At 41.5% G+C, this 19527-nt stretch overlaps 1 protein-coding gene across 8 annotated transcripts in view; it reads left to right on the top strand.

Annotated features, from left to right (window-relative positions):
* The first annotated feature begins 4225 nt into the window (after positions 1 to 4225).
* The window catches only part of KTN1 (kinectin 1), a 117024-nt gene continuing 101722 nt past the window's right edge, over positions 4226 to 19527 (top strand). For 7 of the 8 annotated variants that reach the window (XM_088839577.1, XM_088839576.1, XM_088839575.1 and 4 more), the window contains exon 1: positions 4226 to 4361. The gene's annotated coding sequence lies outside the window, so the exon portion shown is untranslated. Of the gene's footprint in view, positions 4362 to 4920; positions 5355 to 19527 lie in introns of those variants that run through there. The other variant, XM_055437316.2, reaches the window with a different exon arrangement.

The following is a 19527-nucleotide window of genomic DNA, read 5'->3' as shown; positions in this document are numbered from 1 at the left end:
ATCAATCAATGAAAACCCGGGTTTTGAAGGAAATGGGTAGATGGGTGATCTGGAGTTTGAAAGAACTATAACTATTTCCCCCCTCATTTAAGTGGAGAGATTCCTGAATACACTCATGACTGATGGAGAGGGAAAGGTTTGAAGATTCAGACAGAAAGGGCACTGCTGATGGACTAAGGTCCCCAAGGAGGCCCAGAGGGCTGACATCCAGAAGTCTGTGTCATGAGAGTTGGCATCCAGAGGAATTATTCTACAGCCTTCACAGACTAACAATTCATAATGGAGCTTGCAGTCTATTTACTCACTCTCAGAAATATAACATTTCCAAAACAATGCACGGAAGTAACAAAATGTAGCTTTTAAAAATTGTTGACCTGGATCAAAGGAAATTGGTAAATTGGAGATGTGGTCAGAAATAAATGGAACAAAGCCTGGGAAAGGTTAATTACAGGGTTGTCATAGTATAGGGAGGAGAAACACTGGGCATGGAGGAGCTGAATATGAACAAGCAAACAGAAGCGTGGTTTAAAAAGCAGGCACTATTCTGAAGGACACATATTTTTGAATGCATGTTTTATATTCAAACACCTAACATGATGCTATGCATGTTGCAAATATTGCTGACCTGGTTTAATTTGTTGCTACTGATCTGCCCTCACCAGGTCATGCTCTTAAGAATTATTTGGGCAGGAGTGGTGATGGTTATGCTGAAATATCCATGTTCTCTTGCCCGATTCCTCAGGCTGAGGTTCCTCCCTGCAACTTAGATGCTGGGGGGAAGCTTGTACAGACAGCAGTGATGAAAGACAGTAACTTTTTTCCCCTTTGTGTGACTAAGTTGCCTTCATGTTGACCACATTTTAAAATTTAGGGCTCACTGAACAACTAATACTAATCATAGCGGCTCAGCAGTAAAGAATCTGCTTGCCAATGCAGGAGATGAAGGAGACACGTGTTCGATCCCTGGGTCGGGAAGATCCACTGGAGAAGAAAATGGCAACCCACTCCAGTATTCTTGGCTAAAGAATCCCAAGGGCAGAGGAGTCTGGTGAACTATAGTCCACGGGGTGGCAAAGAGTCTGGACACCAGAGTGGTGAACACACATGCATGCTACAAAAGTAGCTTTACCTCCCTAATCAATCCTGCCCAAGTTTCCCTGCAAAGGCTCTAGTTATGTCTCAGGATTGTACAGGCACAGTGGGAACTCCCTTATGCTTAAATAAGACTCTAAGATTTCTTGCAGCTATTTAGGAGTGGAAAAAGATGTGTTGCTTATCTATTATTGTATAAAAAACTATCAAAAAGTCATAAAAAATTAAATATAGTCAGAAATTCAAGCAGGGCTTGGCTGGGTAGTTTTTCTGCTCCATGAAGTACTGACTGGGATCACTTTGCGGTATTTAGCTTGTGGCATGGACGGTCTGGGGTTTCTAGAAGTCTACTTTCATATGTTTGGCACCTTGGTGGAGGCAGTTGGAAGACTGTGCCCAGCTGGTCCTCTCTTCCTCCCCCTGTAGTCTCAAGGCCTTGCCACATGGTCTCTCCAAGGATGTAGCTGGACTTCTCACATGGCAGTTTAGGGCTTTAATATCAATGGTTCTAAGAGACAGCAAGTGAAATTGCTTGTCTCTAACAGTCTGGGCCCAGAAATTGACACAGTGTTACTTCTGGCATACCCTGTTGGTCAGGTCGGTCACAGAGCCCCCTTAGAATCAAAAGGAGGGACACTGATCCCACCCCTCCATGCAAAGAGTGTCAAATGATTCATGGTCACCTTTAGTCTGTTATGAAAGAATTTGAATGCCATATGCTTGAAGAGATTTTATGTGAACATGAACAATGCAGATCTCTGATAAGCAGTTAAGTGCCAGATACTTTGTTAGAATACCTGGTTATTTCTAGATCTACAGTTGTAACTGTCTGTATGAACGGCTCCACTCCATTATTTGGGTGGAAAAGGTGGACCTGGAATCTTGTTTTTACTTTTAGTTCTGTGAAATGCTTCTGTTACAGTTTCATCTCTGCCATCCCTTCACTGGTGAAGTTGGAGATGTAATCTGTTACTCATGTACTACTCAAATCTCTATATAACTCACCACTTCTGGGAAGTCTTCCTTAGCCAAAACAGGAATAGCCTGCTTTCTGTCTGTCTGCTAGAGAGATATGTACTGTGCGTCTTTAAAGCTTTTCCAAAATTAGAAAAAAGAATTATTACATGTTAAAAATTGGAAGGCACTCTCCAATAAATATGCACTTTGTTAAATAGAGGTGGGGAGAATACTCTTTAGTTAACAGTGTTACACTTTATCATTTTCAATAAAATTCTATTTTCTAAGTTGTCACAGCTAGAGATAGCTCAGATACTGGGAGTGTTAATCCTTTTTAGCAAGTTAGCTGCTGTTTCAGCAACACTGAGGGTAGTAAGCAGCAACCAAGGTTAATTATATCTGTTTAATTATAGTTAATTATATTATATTTAAAAACTTAGACGGTAGGCCTTAATTCCTAATAGGGTTTATAATGCATAACATTTCTAATAAATCTTTTTGATTTGATGTGGATAAATATGAAACTTCTAATAAGGAATGAAGCACCCAGTCACTTCCCTTTTAAAAAGTCAAAGTTCAAAAACTCAGAGAAGTTGGAATAGCTGATACATTTACACTTCTTTGTTTCAAACTACAGAACACAAAAGTAAGTGATCCCTGAATAAAAGAAGTGGCATATTTGCTGTAAACATGTCTCTAAGCTCATTTCTTATGTACAAGTGTACCTAAAAATTACTGTCTCTAAAATGATACTGGGGTTTTACAGAAATCATAAAAATTATAGAATTTAAAAGTTCTAACCTAAAACCTGCTTTAGTACCAACCAGCGGAAATTAGACGGTTATTGGTAGGCTAATCAAGAGTCCTTAAACTCCTTTTACAGAAATGATAGATTCCACCCCCCGCCCGCTCTGTAGTAAGAAACTAATGGCTTCTCTCTTCAGTGAAGCTGGATCCTTTATCACAGGCTCAGGAGACAGCCCGCGGCTTAGAGAGACTGCTTTGAGGACATTGGAACCGCCGAGGTGCTGAGTAACCCTACTGAGAAAGAAAAAAGAGGAGGCGCTTCCGGAGTTAAAATAAGACAGAATGCATCATTGGAGAACACAGTGGCTGAAGACTGGCACAATTCTCAACAGCTCAGGCTACCACATTCTGTTCAGTTTCCGTTTGTACTTTGGAGGGTCTTTAGAAACCTCTGACAAAAAAATAATTAGAGGTACAGCACCTTTTTAGCCAGTATATACAAAGGAAACCCTGTTGGTATAGGAACTGTTCTGATGTTCATTACCTAAAAATTGCTCGTTCCCCTTTGTCAGTATGGAGGGGGAGGTGTTAGTGATGAGTCTTAATTTTTTGTATCCCTATCCACCCTCTAAAAGCTTTTGAATTATTTTGAACGCTCATAACATTTGAGGAGAGTTTGTAGTGTTTTGTGTATGTTCTGGACAACGCCTGACATTCTGCGAGAAATTGATAAGCAGTAAATAATAAACACATCTCATTCGCCAGTGGACCAGAAAGATCGCTGTCATTCTTTTAGCAAAGAGCAAACTAATAAGCAGGAATTGTGGCCAGCCTCTCCTTTCCGTTACAGCTTCCAGTTATTTACCCGGGCTTAATGAATGGCCACCGGCTGGCAGACACAACAGCTTCACAGTATTTGCACACAATTTATTTAGGTCGGTTTAAATTTTTTCTCTCTCTTTGACGCCAGGGTTGCCCGACGAATTCAGAGAGAAACTCTGGAGACAGAGGGAAGGAAGATTTCGTTTCCCAGTGATTTCCGAGGAGGAATCTGGGACGGGTTGGGTGAAATCGAGTACCATTTGCTTAAGGTTAAAAAAAAAAAAAAAAAAATTCCAGTCTGGGGGGCCAGGTGGTGCTTCGGTAGGAGGGCCATGCAAGACGAAACCAGCTTTGCGGGAAGGACGCGGGGGGTGCGGGGTTCCTGCACGAAGAGAATTCCGCTGTGCCTCGAGCGCCCACCCTCCACCTGGCTGCGGGACGTTATCTCCGGAGAAAAGCCCTGGAATCCCGAGCCCTCCGGACGCTGGGACTTACCGAGCGCGAGGGAGAGCGCGCGAGGGCCGGGCGGCGACGCCTGTCCCTTTAAGGGGCCGGTCTCCGGGCACCGCCGGGGCCCAGACGCCGGGACGTGCCGGGGCCGCCCCGCCCCGAAGCCGCCCGTTTCCTGCCCGGCGGCGCGACGGCACCTGAGCAACTGCGGCGGCGGCGACTCGGAGCGGGCGGCCCGGGCTGGAGTGCCGGCGCCGCCGCGTGTTCCCGGTCTCCTTTCCCGGCCGCACGGGGTAAGGGAGAGCAGGCCGCGCCGGGCCCGGGCTGCGGCCGCGGGGACCGCGGAGCGGGGAGGGCTGCGCCGGCCGCGGGGCGCCGGGCCGACGGGAGGGCCGCGCCGGGCGGGGGGCGCGGCCGCGGGGTCCCGCCACCTCCCGCCGCCGCCCCGCCGTAGGCCTCGGGCGCCGGGTCGCCGCCGCCGCCGGGCTCCCGCTTGGGCCCGGCTGCCGAGGCGGGCGGGCTCCGAGGGGCCTCTCGGCCTCAGCGGGCCGCCCCGGCCCGACCCCGGTTCCGCCGCGGCGCCTTCTCCGAGAACGTCTCCCGAGGGCGAGGTCGGCGGGAGAGGGCCCTGGGGTGACCGAGGAGCCTATTTTTAGGCAGGCGTGAGGGCCCCGGGGAGGGAAGGCGGATTACCGCCTCCTCGGCTGGTGGACGGAGGGAGCGTGTCCCCGGCGGCGGCCCTGGGCCACGCTTACGCCATGCTGGAATTTCAGCCCTCGCCGCTCTCTGGGTGCTTGGGGAGGCGGCGCTCGTCCGTGCTCAGGCCCCCTCCCGCCGGCCAGTGCTTGTCCCCGGGCCCCGGGGATGGGAGAGCAGCGTGAGGGGAGAGTTTGGAAAAATCTGGGGACCGCCCGGGAGAAGGGCGAAGTTATTCTTCCTCTCCCTAAGGGGTGTGTCTTCCTTATGGATTCTCCCTCCCCTCTTCGGTTATCCAACAAGGAAGATTTTTGGCTTCGGAGACCTCGGCAGAAAACCTAACCTGCAGCCTAGAGAAGTCGTACAGTAATCAGACGTGGGCAGTGCTGCCCCGCGCGTCGGTGGTGAAGGAGCATGTGTGTACCGGAGACCGGCAGCCCCAGGCGCGGGGAGCGGCATCCTAACCTCAGCTAAGCTGCACCCTGATTAGATTCGGGAACGGGTTGTTTAATACTAGCTCTTCCTTTTGGGAGGAAGGAGTAATCGTAAGTTCATGGTTGGACCTATTCCAGGAGAGGATTCCTTAGCAGGTATCTTAATAAGCACTGCTTAAAAAGCTGCAGTTGGAAGTTAACTGTTCAGAGTTGTGGGATTTTTTGAGATGCTTTGTGGAAACCCTTGAGAAATTTAGACAACCATTTTCTGCTAAAGATAAACATCTTGTGAATGAACTAAACACCCTAAATTGTGTAGGACTTCTCTTAAAGTTTGAATTCTTGGTTAATTAGGTTGTTCTTTTCATTACCTCACATAGCAAGCGAATGGTATCACTGTCTCCAGCTTGGCTGAACTAGTGGCTGCTGAGACTGGTATGATTGTCCCAAGAATAACACCAGAGTACTCTTGAGTTGATCTGTTTTGAGTAGACATGCCTTGCTATAAATACTTTCATATTTAATGTGTTATCTGAGAAGCGCCCCCGTCTCCGACCCCCCACCTGCTCTTCTTTAAGGCTATAACAAGAAATAACTGGGTTTATTGTTTGTAGATTCTAAGGAAAATTCATTAATTCATCCCTTTCTCCCTGCCTCCAACATTGAATTAGAAATGTCTCTTCTAATTTTGCAGCCTTTAGCAGTGTAACTGTCTCTATCAGATGCACTTAGAATGCTGTTTACCTTTCTGAGATTCATACTGAAACTTAAAATATAACAAAGCCTGATGAAATTTTTTCTTAAAAATATTGAGCACTTTAAAATTATAAAGGATATTGAGTATTGTATAACTCTTATGGGATCAGGGTCAACATTATGAAGAGCCATTACTTTACCATTTTGTTTCCACTTTAGTTTTTTCTGTATCCTTTAATATCATAGTCTCTTCTGCTTGATGCAGATGTTTTCTTGATTCTCTCACTCCAGGCCTCCTTAAAGTTTATAGGCTTTAGTCTGCTTTTTAGTAGGGAGAACATTCTAATAATTAGATATTAAATGGCAGTCAATATGACATTTATGAAGGACCTGAGGTTAGTGAAGGACAGGGGAGCCTGGCGTGCTGTAGTCCATGTGGTCGCAAAGAGTGGCACGTGACTTAGCGACTGAACAGCATGCATAAATAAAGTTGAGTTTCATGCTTCCTCTTTCAGTATTTGTGAACATGACTTTGTGTGTTCTGATCTGAAAAGTGTAGTTTATATACAAAGCACAGGTAAACCACTGGTGTAGATAAGAATAGAAGCTTTTCTTCCCTATAAACTGAAAATTAAACAGAAAGGGGGAACATTGTTAGTATCATGACTAAGGAGTTTGATTTAACTTAACCTTCTGTATCTGAGCTCTTGAAAGAGAAAAGTAATGGCAGTTTATAACTGTTTGCATGCCAGGCTGTTGAATTGGTGTTTTAAAATGTTTTTTTTTTTTTTCTCTCCTCAGTCTTTGAGATATATTGTAGCATAAGTCATTTAGGCTCTTAAAATTAATTATTAAAGTGGTATAGGGTATTAATTGGTTATAGGTAAAATAGTAAGTATACTTTTAGTTTTTGTTATTTAGTCAATAAGTTGTATCAAATCTTGTCCAACTCTTTTGCAACCTCATGGATTGTAGCTGCCAGTTTCCTCTGTCCATGGGATTTTCCAGGCAAGAATAGTGGAGTGGGTTGCCATTTCCTTCTCCAGGGGATCTTCCTGACCCAGGGATCGAACCTGCATCTCCTGCTTGGCAGGCAGATTCTTTACCACTGAGCCACCTGGAAAGCCCATACTTTTAGTACTGAGAATAATTTCAGTAATGACTCTATTAGGAAATCGATTATTTCTAGGAAATGTGTAAGAAAGAGTTCACTTCCTTTTTAAAAAGTTATGATTTTAGTGTTTTACCTATCACTTTACTACAGTTAAGAACTTTAAGCTCACGTCAAGTTTCAGCAGAGTGATTTGTACACTAACTACATAGGACTTCCCACAAAATGAATTGTTTCTACTCGCCTTCTTCCAGGGTATTGCTTTTAGGGTTTCTCTTCTTACTAATTACTCTGCTTATTTAGTCTTTGTGATTTGTCCTCACTCTTGAAGTGCTCACCTCTTGGTTCACTTTACTTTCTATATTCCTCTGGTGATCTCATCCAACGTCATGGCTTTAAATACCTATATGCTGATGGCTTCCATTTTTATATCACCAGCCCAGACTTACCTCCTGTGTTCTGTAAAACCTGTTTTGAACTTCCTTTTGGATGTGAGGTAGTCAACTCAAACTAAAATTCTGTGTTCGTCTTTAAACCTGCCTAAGGTGCAGTGTAATCTGTCTTAATAGATGGCAGCTCTGTCTAACATTCAAGTGAAAAGAAAATGGAATCGTCCCTGACTTATTCATACTTGGTATTGTTGGCTCAGTCTTATCTTGAAAGTATATCCAGAATCAAGTCACTTCTTACCACCTTCATTGCTCACTAGGCTAATCTAAACCAGTCTTCTCTCTCCTCTAGATTTCTGCAGTTAAGCTTCTGATGGATTTCTCTGCTTCGGTCCTGGCTCTCTGCTGCAGTCAGTCAGCTGAGCAACCAGATCATACCTCTTCTCTCTTCAAAAATCCTGCAGTGACTTCCCATATGCATCGTAAAATCTGAAGTCCTTATGATCTACAAGGTCTTACAGAATCTTCTTACTCTCCCCATCTCCCCTTACCTCTCCCAGGTTAGCGACTGCTCTGCCTCCTGCTTATTTGGCTCCAGTCCCACTGTCGTAGGGACTTTATTTATGCTGGTTGTTTCCCCTCCTTTAATCACTTTTTCTGTGAGGTATCTCTATGACCCATTCACTTGTCTCCTTCATATCTGCTCTTGAAATGTTTTTCAGAAGTCTGCTTTCCTACTTAAAGTTGCACTTCCCTACTTGTGATCCCTGAAAACTGTTCTATTTTCCACAGCAATTGTCACCTTCCAAAAAGCTATAAAATTTGCTTGTTGATTTTGCTTATTGTCTCTTTTCTCTGCTCCCAGACATAATGTAACCTCTATGAGGACAGGGCTTTTTGTCTGTTTTGTTTATTGACGGACCCCAGAGTTGCTCAGTGGTAAAGAATCCGTTTGCCAATGCAGGAGAAATGGGTTCAATTCCTGTTTCAGGAAGATCCCCTGGAGAAGGAAATGGCAACCCACTCCACTATTCTTGCCTGGGAAATCCCATGGACAGAGGAGCCTGGCGAGCTACAGTCTATGGGGTTGCAAAAGAGTCAGACACAACTTAGCAACTGAACAACACCAATGGTTTAGGGCAGTGCTTGGCACATAACATAATCTCAATAAAGATTTTTTAAAGTTTTGTTTATTACAAGTGAATTAAAATCTTTATCTCTTGCAGTTTTTTTTTTTTTTTTTTAAACTGTGATGCGTATCTCATTTTGGGACACATGTGGTTTTCAGTTTGCTCCTTTCCTATGAGCAGACAGAGAGCACAAGAAAAATGGCTGGGAACCTTTGGGAACACCTTGATGGAGGAAGGGATGTTGGAGTTGTGGTGGACACCTTACCTGTCCCATATGGTTAGGATCATTGGTTAGGTCATTTAAAAAGTTGGTTAAAGCAAGAACTCAAGGTATCTGTGCACTTGGTTTTAACTTTAAGCGGTTACTTTTATTTGCCTCTCATTTTATTTGGATCAATCTCTCATCTTTGAGTAGAGGTCTCCTGATTTTTTTTCTATGCATCATACCCTAAGAGCATTGTCTATGACTTCTAGTATTGTTTCTTTAAAAAGTAAAATGAAACTTTCAAACTTCAAAATCATTCTCGGTTTTTCCAATCCTTATTAAGGCCTTCCAAAGGATTTAACTTAGTTTTGTAGAAATGAAAGCTTGATCTTTATTCTGTCATTTAATTGATTTATAGAAATGAAATATACAAGTGAGTAGGTTGTTAGCCAGAGCATTTAGCTTTCTGTAGACACCAGCCCCTGTATTTTTAACCAAGGGAACAAATGTCATTTAATCTAGTGAGAGGTCTTTTAAGATAGCTTCTTTATTGAATAGTTCTCACAGGATCCTAGCTGTCTACCATTACTAGTGGAGAATGTCATTTATCCACGTTTCTTTATTTTGATTCTCAGTGACATCTGCAATTAGTTATCAGAATTTATATGATTTTAATAATTACATTGTCTATCAAGAGCCTTGATGATGTGCTACATTCTCACTGGAAAATGTGTGATGATTATTATTTATTCTTATACATGAGTCACTTAAGTTGCCAAGGAAACAGTGTGGTCTGAAAGTCAGTAGTAACTAGGAGACCTGTAAGTTTTAGACCTTATTAATTCTAATCTTCTATGCAAGTTTTTTATTGCTCGGTTCTTTAATTGTGTAATTTGTGGTGTAAGTGAATAAAGTGTGGGTGCTAGGGAGTCTGAAGAACTTGGGTTTGAATTTGGCTTTGTTTCTTCAAACCACTTACTGTATGTGTAGATTCACCTGCCCGAGACTCATTTGCCTTGCTTATTTTATCTTAGTATTTGCTACATAAGTGATAGCTAACCTTAGAGCACTTATTTGCTGTTTAAGACTTTATAAATACTTTGTGTGTAGTATCATATTGAGTCCTCTCCACAGCCTTATGAGATAGATGGTATTTGATGGAAACAATGGAGGCGGGTTAAGTAATTTGTCCAAAGACACAGAGCAAAGAAAAGGAGGAACCTGAATTTGAACTAGATATTCTGACTCAAGAGCCCATCTCATCCATTGAGCTGTTTTATAAGAATGTTTTCTGGAAAGAAAAGAAGCACTGTCCATGTGCAGTTGTCTGTTGTTAGGTATTATAAAATTGCATTAAGGTTATAAAGATTTCTTTCCTCTGAAACTAGAGGATTAACTCTGAAAGCTAGTGACTTAAATTTGAGGACCTAAAGTTTTCCAAGGAGAGAAAATAGTAAAAGCTACTTAAAACCAAATGCTATAAAATATTTTATATAGAAAGCAGTAGGTAGACTATGATCTTTTTAATTTATAAGAAATTTTTTCAGTCTTAATTCCTATGTGTGTGCATTATGAGTTATTGCCATGTGATCTTGTAGGCATTGCTCAGTGGTTATTTCGGAAAGGCCAACCCTGATCACCAAAATGCATGCCCTCTTTGTCTGAGCTTTATATTTTTCTTCATTGCATTATCAGTTATTACCTAACATCATAAAACTGTGACCAACCTAGACAGCATATTAAAAAGCAGAGACATTACTTTGCCAACAAAAGTTCATCTAGTCAAAGCTATGGTTTTTCCCGGGGTCATGTATGGATATGAGAGTTGGACTATAAAGAAAGCTGATCGCCCAAGAATTGATGCTTTTGAACTGTGGTGTCGTTGAGAGTCCCTTGGACTGCAAGGAGATCCAACCAGTCCATCCTAAATGAGATCAGTCCTGGGTATTCATTGGAAGGACTGATGTTGAAGTTGAACCTCCAATACTTTGGCCACCTGATGGGAAGAACTGACTGATTGGAAAAGACCCTGATGCTGGGAAAGATTGAAGGCAGGAGGAGAAGAGGTTGACAGAGGATGAGATGGTTGGATGGCATCACCGACTTGATGGACTTGAATTTGAATGAACTCTGGGAGTTGGTGATGGTGCTGCGGTTCATGGGTTAGCAAAGAGTCGGACACAACTGAGCAACTGAACTGAACTGATAATTTATGGTTATTTATTTATTTGTTTGATATCTGCTTCACCTGTAAGAATATAAACATTATGAGGCAGAAACTTTGTCTTGTTCACCACTGTGAACTGTGTTTTTGGTACTTAGGTACTGCTTGCCAGATTTAATTAAAAAAATTAATTTAATTGGAGGATAAATACTTTATAATACTGTGATTTTTTTTTTTGCCATACATCAACATGAATCGGCCATAGGTAAACATGTGTTCCCCCCATCCCGAACTCCCTATTCAACCTCCCTCCCCACCGTATCCCTCTGGGTTGTCCCGGAGCACCAGCTCTTGGTGGCCTGCTTCATGCATTGAAAATGAATGAATCAGTTGTCTGGTGTTTGCAAATGATTGGGACTCATTGAGCTTTCTGCTTGCCTTGTCATTTGTGCCATCCTCCTCCTCCATTAGCATGACTAGTTGATTTACATGGAATGTCATGTAAAGTGAGACTTCAAGAATAAGGGTTTCAAGTTGACTCTTAGGAGTGGGATGGAAAATAAAATTTAACTCACAAATTTCAGCAAAAACAGTTCTCTGCTTCAGTTCAGTTCAGTCGCTCAGTCGTGTCCAACTCTTTGCGACCCCATGAATCACAGCACGCCAGGCCTCCCTGTCCATCACCAACTCCCGGAGTTCACTCAAACTCATGTCCATCGAGTCGGTGATGCCATCCAGCCATCTGATTCTCTGTCGTCCCCTTCTCCTCCTGCCCACAGTCCCTCCCAGTGTCAGCGTCTTTTCCAGTGAGTCAACTCTTCGCGTGAGGTGGCCAAAGTATTGGAGTCAGCTTTAGCATCAGTCCTTCCAATGAACACCCAGGACTGATCTCCTTTAAAATGGACTGGTTGGATCTCCTTGCAGTTCAAGGGACTCTCAAGACTCTTCTCCAACACCACAGTTCAAAAACATCAATTCTTCAGCGATCAGCTTTCTTCACAGTCCAACTCTCACATCCATACATGACCACAGGAAAAACCATAGCCTTAACTAGACGGACCTTGGTTGGCAAAGTAACGTCTCTGCTTTTTAATATGCTGTCTAGGTTGGTCATAACTTTCCTTCCAAGGAGTAAGCGTCTTTTAATTTCATGGCTGCAATCAGCATCCGCAGTGGTTTAGGAGCCCAAAAAATAAAGACTGACACTGTTTCCACTGTTTCTCCATTTATTTGCCATGAAGTGATGGGACAAGATGCCATGATCTTAATTTTCTGAATGTTGAGCTTTAAGCCAACTTTTTCACTCTCCTCTTTCACTTTCATCAAGAGGCTCTTTAGTTCCTCTTCACTTTCTGCCATAAGGGTGGTGTCATCTGCATATCTGAGGTTACTGATATTTCTCCCGGCACTCTTGATTCCGGCAATCTTGATTCCAGCTTGTGCTTCTTCCAGCCCAGCGTTCCTCATGATGTACTCTGCATATAAGTTAAATAAGCAGGTGACAATATACAACCTTGACTTACTCCTTTTCCTATTTGGAACCAGTCTGTTGTTCCATGTCCCGTTCTGACTGTTGCTTCCTGACCTGCATACAGGTTTCTCAAGAGGCAGGTCAGGTGGTCTGGTATTCCCATCTCTTTCAGAATTTTCCACAGTTTATTGTGATCCACACAGTCAAAGGCTTTGGCATAGTCAATAAAGCAGAAATAGATGTTTTTCTGGAACTCGCTTGCTTTTTCCATGATCCAGTAATGTAAGTTTTCTAAGTGAAATAGATACATAAATTATTTAGTGATTGCATATGTCTAGATCTATGTATCTTTGAAATAAATTTGAAGTAGCTACATTGAAAGCTCCCCAATGTTCGGAATGCTGTGTTGTTGAACACTTGTTTCCTTAAATTTTAAAAACCCACACAAAGATTGAATTTATGTGCTTCTGGACTGTACTTGTTTACTGTATTGGGAACTCATGTTTATTTGAAATTTGTTTTATAATTATTTTACATAGTTTTCATAACCTGGGTGTCTCAGGTGGCTGAACATGATTTCTGTGAAGTGAATTTCTCAAGCTTCTCATATAATTTGGTATTTTATTTTCTGGGTATTGTTTCAGTTACTGTGGTGTAGAATCCTTTTTTGTATTTTTTTTTCTTTCTAAACACTATAAATGGGATCCTTCTGTATGAGTTTATTGCAACTTCCTTTTTCCCCTCAACTTTATTGTCCTAATATTTTTCTTCCATGTTATATATAACTTTGATTCATTCACTTTCACTTGTACATGGAATTTAATTGTATGTGTATTTTCTCATTTATTATCTGTTGATGGGCCTTTGGGTGGTTTCCAGTCTTTTGCTTTTATAAACAATGCTGTCATGAATACCTTGTATGGCTCTGTTGGTGCACTTGCATCTATACTGTCTCTAGGTGGTGGTTTAAAAAATTTTTTTGTTCTTACTTAAAATAAGAAATAACTTTCACATTATGAGACTCAATACATTATCAGGTATATACATATATAACTAAGTTTCTTGGGGGAAAAACCCTATGTGTTGCTAGTTCGTTTCATTAAAAGCACGATTGCTAATCAAGACCTCCTGAGTTGATTTTTGTTACCTACTAATGTGTTGAGAATAGCAGTTTGAATGAATTGTTTTGGATTTTATATTTCACTTGGAGTGGAACTGCTGAATTGTAGGAGAAGTTCATTTTCAGTTTTAGGTAGTGCTGAGTTGTTTTCCAGTTTAATTATAGTACCAGTTTATTCTCCACATTCTTGCCTATATAGTTGACTCTTGAACATCTTGGGGGATTAGGGACACTGACCCTCTGTGCAGTCAAAATTCATCTTATAGTTTATAATTGGCCCTCCATATCCCCTGTTAAAGCATGGTTTGGTATTTGTAGTGTAAGTCCTGAAGTAGTTACTATTGAAGAAAATCTGTGCATCAGACCCTTATATTTCACTCCCGTGTCTACCGTACCTAATAATGGTAAATAATAAAGTTAGATAGATGGTTGGGCATGAATTGATATCTTGTGGGTTTTGCATTTTTGTTTTTAGAGTGGAGATGTATTTTCCAAAATTAGCTGACCATTTTTGTTTCCTTTTCTCAGAAATGACTGTTGGGTTTTTTTTCATTTTTTAAAAAATCACTTTGGTTGTGCTGGGCCTTCGTTGCTGCGCATGGGCTTTCTCTAGTTGTGAGCAGGGCCTGCTCCTGGTTGAGGTGCGTTGGCTTCTCCTTGTGGAGGTTTCTCTTGTTGCAGGGCACAGGGCTCTGGGTGCACAGGCTCTAGTAGTTGGGGCTTGCATGCTCTAGATCAAGGGCTCAGTAGTTGAGGTGCACAGGCTTAGTTGCTCTCTGGCATGTGGATCTCCTCGGTCCAGGGACTAAGCCTTTGTCCCCTGCATTGGCAGGCAGATTCTTGCCCACTAGGTCTATATAGTCAGCAAAAACAAGACCGGGAGCTGACTGTGGCTGAGATCATGAACTCCTTATTGCCAAATTCAGACTTAAATTGAAGAAAGTAGGGAAAACCACTAGACCATTCAGGTATGGCCTAAATCAAATCCCTTATGATTATACAGTGGAAGTGAGAATTAGATTTAAGGGACTAGATCTGATAGATAGAGTGCCTGATGAACTCTGGACGGAGGATCATGACATTGGACAGGAGACAGAGATCAAGACCATCTCCAAGAAAGAGAAATGCCAAAAAGCCAAATGGCTGTCTGAGGAGGCCTTACAAATAGCTGTGAAAAGAAGAGAAGCGAAAAACAAAGGAGAAAAGGAAAGATACACGCATTTGAATGCAGAGTTCCAAAGAATAGCAAGGAGAGATGAGAAAGTCTTCCTCAGGGATCAGTCCAAAGAAATAGAGGGAAACAATAGAATTGGAAAGACTAGAGATCTCTTCAAAAAAATCAGAGATACCAAGGAAACATTTCATGCAAAGATGGGCACAATAAAGGACAGAAACGGTATGGACCTAACAGAAGCAGAAGATATTAAGAAGAGGTGACAAGAATACCCATAAGAACTGTAAAAAAAGATCTTCATGACCCAGATAATCATGATGATGTGATCACTCACCTAAAGCCAGACATCCTGGAATGCGAAGTCAAGTGGCCGTTAGGAAGCATCACTATGAACAAAGCTAATGGAGGTGATGGAATTCCAGTTGAGCTATTTCAGATCCTAAAAGATGATGCTGTGAAAGTGCTGCACTCAGTATGACAGCAAATTAGGAAAACCAGCAGTGGCCCCAGGACTGAAAATGGGCAGTTTTCATTCCAATCCCAAAGAAAGGCAATGCCAAAGAATGCACAAACTACTGTAGAATTGCACTCATCTCACTTGCTACCAAAGTAATGCTCAAAATTCTCTAAGTGAGGATTCAGCAATACGTGAACCGTGAACTTCCAGATGGTCAAGTTGGCTTTAGAAAAGGCAGAGGAACCAGAGATCAGATTGCCAACATCCTCTGGATCATCGGAAGAGCAAGAGAGTTCCAGAAAAATATCTATTTCTGCTTTATTGACTATGCCAAAGCCGTTGAGTGTGTGGATCACAATAAACTGTGGAAAATTCTGAAAGAGATGGGAGTACCAGACCATCTGACCTGCCTCTTGAAAAATCTGTATGCAGGTCAGGAAGCAACAGTTAGAACGGGACATGGAACAACAGACTGGTTCCAAATCGGGAAAGGAGTACGTCAGGGCTGTATATTGTCACCCTGCTTATTTAACTTATATGCAGAGTACGTCATGAGAAATGCTGGGCTGGAAGAAGCACAAGCTGGAATCAAGAATGCTGGGAGAAATATCAATAACCTCAGATATGCAGATGACACCCCCCTTATGGCAGAAAGTGAAGAAGAACTAAAGAGCCTCTTGATGAAAGTGAGAGAGGAGTGAAAAAGTTGGCTTAAAGCTCAACATTCAGAAATCCAAGATCATGGCATCTGGTCCCATCACTTCATGGGAAATAGATGGGGAAACAGTGGAAAAAGTGGCTGACTTTATTTTTTTGGGCGCCAAAATCACTGCAGATGGTGACCACAGCCATGAAATTCCAAGACTTTTACTCCTTGGAAGGAAAGTTATGACCAACCTAGACAGTATATTAAAGAGCAGAGACATTACTTTGCCAACCAAGGTCCATCTAGTCAAGGCTATGGTTTTTCCAGTGGTCATGTATGGACATGAGAGTTGGAGTATAAAGAAAGGTGAGCACCAAAGAATTGGTGCTTTTGAACTGTGGTGTTGGAGAAGACTCTTGAGAGTCCCTTTGACAGCAAGGAGATCCAACCAGTCCATCCTAAAGGAGATCAGTCCTGGGTGTTCATTGGAAGGACTGATGCTGAAGCTGAAACTCCAATACTTTGGCCACCTGATGCGAAGAGCTGACTTATTTGAAAAGACCCTGATGCTGGGAAAGATTGAAGGCAGGAGGAGACGGGGACGACAGAAGATGAGATGGTTGGATGGCGTCACCGACTTGATGGACCTGAGTTTGGGTAAATCCGGGAGTTGGTGATGGACAGGGAGGCCTGACGTGCTGCTGTTACGGGATCACAGAGTCAGACACGACTGAGCGACTGAACTTAACTTAGGGAAGTCCTTGTTTTTCTCTTTGATAGGAGTTCTTTTGTGTTCAGAATACTAATTTTTTGCTTATCACATATTGCAAATGTCTTTTCCCACTTTGTGGTTTGTGTTTTTCATTCTCTTATGGTTTCTTTGTTAATAAAAGTTAAACCTTTTAATTTAGTAGAATTTCTCAGGATTTGTGTTTTATACTTTATGTCTTGTTTAAGAAATCCTTTTCTACCTCAAGGTTATAAAGATATTCTTGCATGTTGTCTTAGGAAGTTTAATGTTGCATTTCATAATTCTTTCTCAGGAGTTGATTCTTGTTTTTTCCCTTTTGTGCTGCTGCTGTATTTTCTCCAAAATTCCACTGCTTTTCATTTCAGTTTTTTTTTAAGTAGTAAAATGTGTGAATTTAGTAGATACTTTTGAAATAAATCTTTGAGTTATTAGTATTATGTGCTGTCCACACCTTGCTTTTAGATTCATAGGTAAATATTATGTAAGAACATTAAGGTATGAATGGTTGTCTAGTAAACTTTGAAGTCTTCACTGTCCCCCAACCCCCATATGAAGTTAAAGATTCGTAAACATTTCAGTGATGATGCCATTGTTTGCATGTGGTTTTCTGAAGTTATGAAGGACATTTGTTGTGAGGTAGTCTGGTTAGTTATTTTCTTACAATTGCAGCTGTTTGTGCTTGATATTGTATGGTTTTATTGTAGTGCACTGTGAGTGTAGACCATTTTCTCTGTATCCAGCTTGGAGTATACATACAGTCTGAGGAATCAGATCTTTCTTCAGTTTTGGAACGTTCTCAGCTCTTTCAATATATTAATAACTCCTGTTATTTTCAAGTTTCTTCTCTTTTGGTTGACCTACGTTGGAGTCTGTTAGTTTATCCTCTGTGTATTTTAATTGTTCTTTCAGATTTTTTTCTCTTTATTTTTCTATGCCTTATACTCAGGTAGGAATTTATGTTTTTCTTTTGCTTCTGTCCGGTCTAGAGTTTATTCTGTCTATTGAGCCTACATAGCAGTATTTACAATTTTCATTTCTTAGATTTGAAATTGCTTTTTCATATACACCTGCCTGTTTCATTTGTCTCTGTTTTTGTTTTATAACCTTTTTGCTATTTTGTAAAAAGATTCCTTTATCATTCTGACAGCTTCAACATGTTCAAATTTAAAAATCTTTGTCAGACTGTTACGTAAACTAATTTCATCTGGTGTGAATTCATGTTTTTATTGATTTTTTTTCCTCCCCACATTATTAAATTTCTTCCTGTGTTTTGGTTTATTTATTTATTGAGTACATTTTGAATGGAGTTTTTTTTTTTTAAACCTTTTTTCCATTAGTAACCATTTCCATCCCCCACCTCAAAATTATTATTTTTTTAACTGTTTCTACCTGGTTCACTCTTCATCTAGTTGCAAGCTAGGTTTGTTCTGAAACAGTTAAAAAGATAAATCAAGGTGGACATAAGATAAAATCATATACTGAGAAAGAGGGAGGTAAGGGGGTGTGTGTGTGTAGAGAGATCTCATATTTAGGGGAGTATTGAATGAAATGTAAAAAATGATAGTTTCCTATGACAGAGAGAAATATAGTGTAGAAGAACACAGAAAAATCTATGGGTCAAATCAAGCAGCTCAGTTGTGTCCGACTCTTTGTGACATGGACCCCATGGACTGTTAGGCTTCTCTGTCCATGGAATTCTCCAGGCAAGAATACTAGAGTGGGTTGCCATTTCCTTCTCCAGGGGATCTTCCTGACCCAGGGATTGAACCCGAGTCGATTCTTTACCATCTGAGCCATGAGGGAAGCCTGAGAAGAGCCCAGGGGTACAGTTTATGCTCTGAATTTCCCTTTTGCTTTATACTTGACTTTGGAACCATGTATATATTTTATATAATTATTAAAAAATTTCTAGAGGAAAGGAAATCCTCTTACACTGTTGGTGGGAATGTGAGTTGCTGTAGGCACTGTGGAAAATAATATGGAGGTTCCTGAGAAAACTGAAAATAGGATTACCATGTGACCCAGCAGTCCCACTTCTGGGCATATATCCAGGCAAACTTATAATTCAGAAAGATACATGCACCTGTATGCTCATAGCAGCAGTATTCACAATAGCTAAGACATGGAAACAATCTAAATGTCTACCAACAGAAGAATGGATAAAGAAGATGTGGTACATAGATATAATAGAGTACTACTCAGCCATAAAAAAGAATGAATTAATGCCATTTGCAGCAACATGGATGCAACTAGAGATTGTCTTAATACTAAGTGAAGCAGCCTGAAAGAGAATGACAAATATCATGTGGTATCACTTACATGTGGAATCTGAAATATGACACAAATGAACCTATCTATGAAACAGAAGCAGAATCAGGGACATAGCGAATAGATTGGTGGTTGCCAAGGGGGAGGGACTTCCCTTGTGGCTCAGAGGGTAAAGAATCTGCCTGCAGTTTGGGAGACCCAGGTTTAATCCCTGGATTGGGAAGATCCCTTGGAGAAGGGAATGGCAACCCAGTCCAGTATTCTTGCCTGGAGAATCCCATGGACAGAGGAGCCTGGAGGGCTACACTACAGTCCATGGGGTCACAAAGAGTCAGACACAACTAACACACACACACACACACACGGGGTCACAAAGAGTCGGACACAACTAACACACACACACGAAGGGGTGGGAGAGGGTTTGATTAGGAGTTTGTGATTAGAAGATATGAATTGATATATATAGAATGGATAAACAACAAGGTCCTACAGTATAGGGCAGGAAACTATATTCAGTATCATTTGATAACCCATATGGAATCTAAGAATATGAAAAAGAATGTGTATATATATTGAGTCACTTGGCTGTACAGCAGTAATTGACACAACATTGTAATTCAGTTATACCTCAATGTAAAAACTAAAATTAAAAAAGGGTTGGTGATGGACAGGGAGGCCTAGTGTGCTGTGATTCATGGGGTCGCAGAAAGTCGGACACGACTGAGCGACTGAACTGAACTGAAAGAC

This window comes from Moschus berezovskii, chromosome 9 (genome assembly GCF_049115385.1).
Source record: "Moschus berezovskii isolate FMDL1 chromosome 9, NW_MosBer_1.0, whole genome shotgun sequence".
In the NCBI taxonomy this organism is placed as follows: Eukaryota; Metazoa; Chordata; class Mammalia; order Artiodactyla; family Moschidae; genus Moschus; species Moschus berezovskii.
Note: the sequence above shows the minus strand (reverse complement) of the source record. Positions and strands in the feature narration are given on the sequence as shown.